At 45.2% G+C, this 9,787-nt stretch overlaps 1 protein-coding gene across 1 annotated transcript in view; it reads left to right on the top strand.

The window, feature by feature from the left end:
• The window catches only part of FAM168B (family with sequence similarity 168 member B), a 40,009-nt gene continuing 30,222 nt past the window's right edge, over window positions 1-9,787 (top strand). Inside the window, exon 1 of the mRNA XM_025404450.1 lies at window positions 1-253. The gene's annotated coding sequence lies outside the window, so the exon portion shown is untranslated. The remainder of the gene's footprint in view (window positions 254-9,787) is intronic.

Raw genomic sequence — 9,787 nt, 5'->3', positions numbered from 1 at the left:
GTGAGGTCGACGACTCCGGTGGCTGCGCAGCGTCGGCGGGGAGCGCGGGCTGCGGAGAGGCGGGCCGGGCCAAGCGGAGCCGAGCTAGCGGGAGCGCGGCGCCGGGGAGGCGGCGGAGACGCGGGGCTCGGAGGGTCAGCCTCTTATCGTAGCCGGTCTCCTCGGCGCGCCCTCCCTCGTTTCGCCCCACGGCCAAGCCCGCCGCGGGCCGGCGTGCGCTGGTCACTGAGGCCCAGGTCGCCGCCGCGGCGCGGTGAGTGGGGGCGGGCGGCGGGCGACTGCGCGTCCAGGCCGGAAGTGCGGCGCTTTGTGCGGCCGGCTCGGGGCGGTGCCAAGGTCGGCCCGCGGCTCGGGGTCGCTTGGCGTCTGGACCGGCCTGGGGTGCGCTTTGTCCCGCGGGCAAGGCCGGGCGGGGGCCGGGGGCGGAGCTCGGCCGGACACGTACGCGGGCAGGTGCGGTCCTGGCGGCGCGGGCCTGCCGCCGAGGTGGCTTCGCGGCGCGGGGCGTTCTCCTAAAGGTCGGGGTCACAGCCGTCAGGAATGCGAGCGTGAAACACGGGGGCAGAGCGCTGTGACAATAGTCATTTCCTACGTGTAACTACTCACTTTGTCTACCCACGAAGTAAAGATAATTTTTTTTTTTTTTTTTTTTGCTTGGCGGCATCTGAGCGTTCTCTTTCCAGCTTGAAAAGGCACGATTTAAATTACAGGCTTTTAAGATTTCCTTCAGAAAGGACGTTTCGTGGCCCATCCTGGGTTAACTTTGAAAAAAGAGTGCAGTGCGCCTTTACGACGTCCACAAATAGGGTATTTCTGTTTTATAGTGTATGTGAACATGAAGTGTGCATCTCATGGGCTGTTTGAGTTAATGTTTAGTCATTAAAATAAAACATAAGAATATTTTGCAGTGTTTTCGCATGCCAGGAAGTTTTACAAATAAAAAGGTTTATGTAGTTTCCACTCCTTAAACTTTCAGGTCATCCTTGTGTAATTTGAGATTACTTTTCTCAAATACTGTGGATGAAAGATTCTGGATTAAATAAAACTTTTTGGTTTTGGCAATAACAGGAACACATTTTTAAGCTTTTGTAGATAAAGAAGGAGTGGGTTATTTTTGCTTTGACAGCCAAGATTTGAACAGTGTAAGGCTATTCTAATTTTGAAGCTAGTGTTGCAGAAATTGTGAAAATCTTGCTTCTCTTTGTCTTTACAAAGCCGGCTTACTTTGGTGGAGTGTTGGCATATGTTACTCATGTAACATTTTGGAATGTTTCTGAATACAAGAAAGCTTTAAAGTGAGTTAAAATTAGTTGTGATTTTGATTAAATGAAAGTTAAGGTCTGGTAGAAGGCGGCCTATAGACTTTTAAGAGTTGGAGCCTGCTTTCTTTGGGTTCTCCTGGATGTTCTCTATGCAGCATTCACTAGAAATGCCCAAGCAGGTAGTTCTCTTCTGACTCCTACAGAGTCAGAAGAGTGAAAGGATTAGGCTGTGTGTGTAAGTTAATTGCCTGGAACCTAGAAGGCGGGAGTAAGCAGCCCAGGTCGTCTTATCAGATCTTAATATATTTGTTAGGAAATGAGAGCAGTGTAATGCCATAGAAGTAGAGGATTAGAATTGAAAAAAATCTACAGTGCATTTTAAAATTATTTTTTAATAGGTTCTGTAGTTTAAAGGGAAATTATACCAAAGTTGTCTTATTTAGACAGTTTTTTTCCTGCATTGATTGAGCACGATTTTTTTTTTTTTTTTTTTTTTAGACGAGTCAACCTCTGTCGCTCAGGCTGGAGTACAGTGGTGGGATCTCCTCTCACTGCAAGCTCCGCCTCCCAGATTCACGCCGTTCTCTTGCCTCAGCCTCCCAAGTAGCTGGGACTACAGGCGCCCGCCACCACGCCCGGCTAATTTTTTTGTATTTTTTTTTAGTGGAGACGGGGTTTCACCGTGTTAGGCAGGATGGTCTCGATATCCTGACCTCATGATTTGCCCGCCTTGGCCTCCCAAAGTGGTGGGATTACAGGCGTGAGCCACCGCGCCCGGCCAAGCCCAATTTTAAAAGAACAGTACACCAGTGTAATAGAGTGATACTTTTTTCATGCCTTGTGTCCAGTCTATTAAGTCTGTCTGATTGTACTGTGTAGAAATACATGAATTCCTCCCAGTCAGATGCAAACCCAAACCTTGGTAATGAAGGTAAAGTTTGGGGGAGAGTAGAGAACTTCTCTTTTCTTTTCTTTTTCTTTTTTTTTGTGAGATGAAGTGTAGCTCTGTCTCCCGGTCCAGAGTGCAATGGTGTGATCTCGGCTCACTGCAGCCTCCTCCTCCCGGGCTCAAGGGATTCTCCTGTCGCAGCCTCCCGAGTAGTTGGGATTACAGGCACACACCACTGCACCCAGCTAATTTTTGTATTTTTAGTAGAGACAGGGTTTTACCGTGTTACCCAGTCTGGTCTTGAACTGTTGACCTCAGGTGGTCCACCCACGTTGGTCTCCCGAAGTGCTGGAGCCTCCGCACCCGGCCTATATGCTCTTTTTATTTTATTTTATTTTTTTGAGACAGTTTTGGTCTGTTGCCCAAGCTGGAGTGCAGTGGTGTGATCTCGGCTCACTGCAACCTTCTCCTCCCAGGTTAAAGTGATTCTCCTGCCTCAGCCTCCCGAATAGCTGAGATTACAGGTGCATGCCACCATGCCCATGTAATGTTTGTGTTTTTAGTAGAGATGGGGTCTCATCTCACTATGTTGGCCAGGCTGGTCTCGAACTCCTGACCTCAAGTGATCCACCCACGTCGGCCTCCCAAAGTGCTGAGATTACAGATGTGAGCCACTGCATCCAGCCTCTTTTTTAAAAATATATTTTTGGCCAGGCGTGGTGGCTCACCCCTGTAATCCCTGCACTTTGGGAGGCCGAGGCCAGCAGATCACGAGGTCAGGTGATGGAGAACATCCTGGCTAACACGGTGAAACTAAAAATACAAAAATATTAGCCGGGCATGGTGGCGGGTGCCTGTAGCCCCAGCTACTTGGGAGGCTGAGGCGGGAGAATGGTGTGAACCCAGGAGGCAGAGCTTGCAGCGAGCCGAGATTGTGCCACTGCACTCCAGCCTGGGTGACAGAGTGAGACTCCATCTCAAACAAACAAACCAAAATATATATATATAATATATATTAAATTTGTATAGAGATGGGAGTCTCACTATATTGCCCAGGCTCATCTCAAACTTCTGAGCTCAAGCAGTCCTGCCTCAGCTTCCCGAAGCACTGGTGTTACAGGCACTTGCCACCACGTCTACAAGCTTTTGTTGATGATGTCAGACATTACTGAGACTTTCCAATGTTGATTTTTCTGAGTATTGTATCTTGTATATTGGTGTTTCTGAGAGTGAATTTAAACCTCTTGAAATTAGATTTGTTGATATAAAATTTTAAAGGCCTGGTATTGTAGTATTTCATTCTTAGTGCTCTGTGTGGGAACTTTGTTTAGAGATGATATGTTTCCAAACTAGGAAAAAATAGTGTAGTGATGGGTCTTTCTTTCTTTCTTTTTTTTTTTTGAGATGGAGCCTCACTGTTGCCCAGGCTGGAGTGTAGTGGCATGATCTTGGCTCACTGAAACCTCTGCCTCCTGGGTTCAAGTGATTCTCTTGCCTCAGCCTCCCAAGTAGGTGGGACTACAGGTACGGGCCACCAGGCTGGCTAATTTTTGTATTTTTAGTAGAGACGGCGTTTCACCATGTTGGCCAGGCTGGTCTGGAACTCCTGACCTCGTGATCTGCCCGCCTTGGCCTCCCAAAGTGCTGGGATTAACAGGTGTGAGCCACCATGCCCAGCCAGGTCTTTCATTTTAAAGACAGACTTTTCTTCTGATTGTTATTTGATTTTCAAGTTAGGAATTTTTGCTGTCATCTTTTTAAAGGTAATCTGACATTTGTCTATTCTAATGCAGGTGTCAAACCACCCGTAGGAATTCTGACAGTTGAGTCATTTCAAATGGGAAGCTAAAAAAGTGGTAAGCTCGGCCTGGTGCGGTGGCTCACACCTGTATTCCCAGCACTTTGAGAGGCCAAGACAGGCAGATCGCCTGAGGTTGGAAGTTCGAGACCAACCTGACCAACATGGAGAAACCCTGTCTCTACTAAAAGTACAGAATTAGCTGGGTGTGGTGGCACATGCCTGTAATCCCAGCTACTCAGGAGGCTGAGGCAGGAGAATCGCTTGAACCTGGGAGTCAGGTTGCAGTGAGCCAAGATCGCGCCTTTGCACTCCGTCCTGGGAAACGAAAGTGAAAACTCTGTCTCAAAAAAAAAAAAAAGGTGGTAAGCTCTAGATTAAGCTCTAGATCCAGCCTTGGGTTTGGGTTTCTTAGTCCACACCAAGTCAGACTGGAAAGTTGGTGGTTACAGGGAGATTTTAGTGGCACTAAAATTTCAGGTAGATTGGTGATGGTGTGTTTTTTCTTTAGTTTTGCATTATGCAAAATTGAAAATACAGCAATACAGTGCACAACCTTATATCCGACATCTTGATATAAAGATTATTAGCATTTTGTTGTATTTGCTCTTTTTATAGAAATATTTTAAATCATAGATGTATCATTTTCAATTTTATGTACTTTATGGTGTCTCTACAAATTTATGTATTTATAGATAATCACAGTACTGTTATCAGGCTTAAACATAATTGTTTCGTACCAGCTGATACCCAGTATTTAGTCGTGTCCCAGATATCTTTAAACTCTGCTTACAGTTGTTTCAGTCTAAATCAAGGGTCCAAACAAAATTCATCTATTGCCTTTATATCTAAGTCTATTTTAATCTAGAACTATCTAGCTTTCCTCCTCTCCCTCCCCTTTTTCCCCCCACCGTTGCCTTATTCAAGAAACTGGGTCATTTGTCCTCTAGAATGTCCCACTTTTGGGGTTTGTCCGATTGCTTCATGGTGTCATTCAGCATATTTCCTCCTACTCCTGCCTTTCTTGTAAACTGGAAGTTAGATGTAAAGGTTCCATCTGATTTTTTTTTTTTTTTTTTCCTTCAGACGGAGTCTCGCTCTGTGGCCCCAGCTGGAGTGCAGTGGTGCGATTTCAGCTCACTGCAGCCTCTACCTTCCAGGTTCAAGCATTCTCATGCCTCAGCCTCCCGAGTAGCTGGGATTACAGGTGTGCGCCACCACACCCAGCTAATTTTTGTGTTTTTAGCAGAGACGGGGTTTCACCATGTTGCCCAGGCTGGTCTCGAACGCCTGGCCTCAAGCAATCCACCCTTGTCAGCCTCCCAAAGTGCTGGGATTATGGGGATGTGCCACTGCAACCAGCCGAGTAGAGTTTTATTATTATTCTAGGCTATAAGTCAGGTCATTATGGAAGGAGAGCTTCCTAACATCCTTCAGTACTTCATTTGGGTTTGCAGTTTTTGGCTGTTAGGAATAATGCTGTTATAAATGTTCATGTCCAACTGTAGGCGTAGCATGTGTTTTCACTTCTCTTGGGTATATCCCTAGGAGTGGAATTGTGGGGTCATGTGGTAATTCTGTTTACCTGTGCTGCTCAGGAGCTTCCTTGCCTACCAGAGGGCATCTCCACTCAGCCCATATTTAAGGGTCTCCACCTGGTGGTTGTAACCTAAGCTGTCTCCACAATTACCTATTACTGATTCCCTACATAGAGCCTAAGCTCCAAACAAACTCAATTGCCTAATATTCCTAAAATGCATCTTGCTTTTTCTCATTTTTGTGGGTGATTTGATCCTATCCATTGTTTACTGGAAATGATGCCCTTTAATTATTATTATTTTTTGAGACGGAGTCTTGCTCCGTTGCCAGGCTGGAGTGCAGTGGCACAATTTCAGCTCACTGCAACCTCTGCCTCCCAGGTTCAAGTGATTCTCCTGCCTCAGCCTCCTGTGTAGCTGGGATTACAGGCACCTGCCAACACGCCTGGCTAATTTTTGTTGTATTTTTAGTAGAGATGGGGTTTCACCATGTTGGCTAGGCTGGTCTCCAACTTCTGACCTCAAGTGATCCTCCCAACTTGGCCTCCCAAAGTACTGGGATTACAGGCATGAGCCACTATGCCGGCCTAATGTTGCCCTTTAATCAAGTTTTTCCTATTTCTTCCCTCCCCCATAGAATTTTTGCTCTCCCCTCTCAGCCCTCAGAGCACTTTATTCTCTTGTGACTCTTAACACTTGTTGCCTTGTATCATACTTTTAGGCCGGGCACGGTGACTCACGCCTGTAATCCCAACACTTTGGGAGGCCGAGGCGGGCGCATCACGAGGTCAGGAGATGGAGACCATCCTGGCTAACCCAGTGAAACCCTGTCTCTACTAAAAATACAAAAAATTAGCTGGGTATGGTGGCGGACGCCTGTAGTCCCAGCCACTCGGGAGGCTGGGGCAGGAGAATGGCGTGAACTTGGGAGGCAGAGCTTGCAGTGAGCCGAGATCTGGCCACTGCACTCCAGCCTGGGCGACAGAGCGAGACTCCATCTCAAAAAAAAAAGTATTTGTACTTTTAATCTTATGTATATGTCTGCACTGTCCAATACAATAGCTGTCGCGTACACAGGACTATTGAAGTTAATTAAAAATTCAGTTACCATATTTAGACAGTACAGACACGTTTTCATCTATGTTTTTGAGATAGGGTCTTGCTCCATTGTCTGAGCTATATGATTATAGCTCACTGCGGCCTTGAACTCCCAGACTCAACTGATCTCAGATAGCTGGGACCACAGGTATGCACCACCACATCCAGCTAATCTTTTTACTTTTTGTACAGACAGAGTCTTGCCATCTTGCCAGGGCTTGTTTCCATCTTTGTGAACAGTTCTGTTGGACAGTGCTTTTCTAGATTGTAAAACTCAGAAGAGATTGTGACTTGCCCTTTGGTTTTATCTCTGGCCTTTGTGTAGTGCTTTGCTCATCTGGAATTCAATTAAGAAATAAAATTAACTCCTGGCACAGAAGAAAGAAATAACATTTGGGAAATATTTGCTCCTTGGGAGATGATAGTTGAACCAGAGAAGTAGGTGAAATGTTTGCAGACCTCCACAATTTCTTTGTTGCACATCTGCCAAGCATGGGTTAAAAGTACAGGGGAATAGGGATTGGCAGTTGCTAGTTTGTTTATTCCTAAACTATAGGGTAATACACACAAGTGATTCTCCTGCTTACCTGCTTGTTTGTATACTTGTTTTTCCCTACTCTGAACTGTAGGCCTGCGCTGTCCAGTATAGTAACCCCTAGCCACATGTGACTACTTATGTTGAAGTTAAATAAAGCTAAAAGATGCAGTCTCACACTAGCCTTATTTTTCAGGTGCTCAGCACTCTTGGCAGGCGGCTGCTGTAGGGGACATCACAGATAGAGAAGGATGTGGTCATTTTACAAAGTTTTGTTGGTCATTGCTGGTCAAGACCTATCACATAGCTGTAGCTGTGAATGGCATGACAGTTTTGGCATTTGGCTTTGGTTTTGAAGCTTAAAAACATTAGACAGTTCAGGTAATGAATGTTTTAGTTACTAAAGTTGCCAGTTGATTCCTAATTTAATCCAGAACTTCCTGTTACAGAGGCTAAGGATGTGACCTAATATTTTCTTCTTAGTACAGGATTGCTTGGTTGTGAGTATTCTAAATGAGTCAAATGAGCTGACAATTTGAAGTGGTTTCTTTTCGTATTTTGTCTTTGTAATGGATTTTGACGCCTAGAGTGTTCTGAAAGGCATTTGTTTTTTAGAAAGTTGGTAGGTAGTTGCACCTATTTTGTACCAGGTGGTGTTATTGATGCTGGAGACAATTGCCTTTAAGCAGAACCAGGTGCATGTTCCCTGCTTGTTTTGGCTACATTCTAAATGGGAATGTGGGGAAGGCAGACCTAAAATGCACATTTTGTGTTTTGTTACTCATTACCTATTTTTCAGAGATGGAAGCTTGCTATATTGCCCAGGCTGGTCTTGAACTCCTGGCCTCAAGTGATCCTCCCACAGTGCTGGGAATACAGGCATGAGCCATTGTACTCAGCCTAAAAATAGACTTTTTTTAGGTCTAGCAGTTTTAGGTTTACAGCAAAATTGAGCAGAAGGTACAGAGGTTTACAGCTAAATTGAGCAGAAGGTACAGAGAGTTCCCATATAGCCCCCTACCCCACACATGCTGTTTTAAATCTTAAAGATCATCTTGATCTTTATAACCACATGCATCAGTGAGTAATTTACCAGATAAGAAATAGTGAAAGCTCACACTCTAATACACTGCATTTTTAGGAGGCCAAGGCGGGAGGATCACAGGAACTCAGGAGCTCAAGACCAGCCTGAGCGACGGGGCAAGACTCTGTCTCTACTAAAATGAGCCAGATGTGGCAATGCACACCTGTAGTCATGGTTACTCTGGAGGCTGAGGTGGGAAGATCACTTAAGCTTGGGTGATCAAGTCTGCAGTGAGCTATGACTGACAGAGCGAGACCACGTCTAAAAAATAAATAAAGTTAAATAATTCACTGGTTAGGATTCAGAGGAGCTTACTAGAGAGTTGAATGGGAATCAATTCCCAACAATACTTCTATTGGGGAAGGGATGGAGTCCTGGTTGTGGCTGTACAAGTTATTGAACTTGTCAGGAAAAGGAAATATTTATGGATGATAAAACATTGAATGGATTAATAGAGTTGCTGGGCTGTAACCAATTAGTCTTTATTGGGGAAAAAAATTTAACAAATTTTTAAAGAAATACAGGAAAATAGTGTGGCATGGTGGCACACACCTGTAGTCCCATGTACTCAGGAAGCTGAGGTGGGTGGATCTCTTGGGCCCAGGAGTTTAAAACCAGCCTGGGCAACATGATGAAACCTCATCTCTATTTTAAAAAAAAACAAAAACACACACACACACAAAACCTAGCCAGGTATGGTGGCACCATACCTGTAGTCCCAGCTACTAGGGAGGCTGAGGTGGGATAATCACTTGAACCCAGGAGGTCAAGGTTGCAGTGAGCTGAGATTGTGCCACTGAACTCCAACCTGGGCAACAGAGCAAGACCCTGTTTTGGGGTGGGGTAGGGGGCGGGGGGAAGAAATACAGTCCCAGCACTCTGGGAGGCTGAGGTGGGCAGATCACGAGGTCAAGAGATGAGACCGTCCTGGCTAACATGGTGAAACCCCGTCTCTACTAAAAATACAAAAATTAGCTGGGTGTGGTGGCGCACGCTTGTAGTCCCAGCTACGTGGGAGGCTGAGGCAGGAGAATCACTTAAACCTGGGAGGTAGAGTTGCAGTGAGCTGAGATTGTGCCTCCAGCCTGGCGACAGAGCGAGACTCCGTCTGGGAAAAAAAAGTAATAATAGTAAATAAATACAGGAAACTGCAGAAGGAACACTAAATCCACTCCTGTCTAGAGTCAGTCACTGTTCATATTTTTATATATTTCCTTTGAGACTTTTTTTCTGTTTGTGCAGGGATGCACATCTTTATACATATAGGTGTTTATTTGGGATCATACTGTGTAGTGCAGGATGCATTGTAATACCCTACTTTGTTTTCACTTAACATTGTATTATTCTGTTTTTAAACATTTCATGAAAAGCAGCTGCCTGATACTTCATGTCCTGGATGTATCTTGGTTAACTATCCTCCGTTAGGAGAACAATTTGGTTACTTGTAGAGTTTTCTGCTTGTTTTTTTTGCGACAAAGTCTCGCTCTGTTGCCCACCTTGGAGTGCAGTGGCACGAGCTTGGCTCACTGCCATTTCTACCTCCTGGATTCAAGTGATTCTTTTTTTTTTTTTTTTTTTTTTTG

Source organism: Theropithecus gelada, chromosome 12 (genome assembly GCF_003255815.1).
Source record: "Theropithecus gelada isolate Dixy chromosome 12, Tgel_1.0, whole genome shotgun sequence".
Lineage (NCBI taxonomy): Eukaryota > Metazoa > Chordata > Mammalia > Primates > Cercopithecidae > Theropithecus > Theropithecus gelada.
The sequence above is the reverse complement of the archived record's forward strand: the minus strand, read 5'-3'. Positions and strand labels throughout refer to the sequence as shown.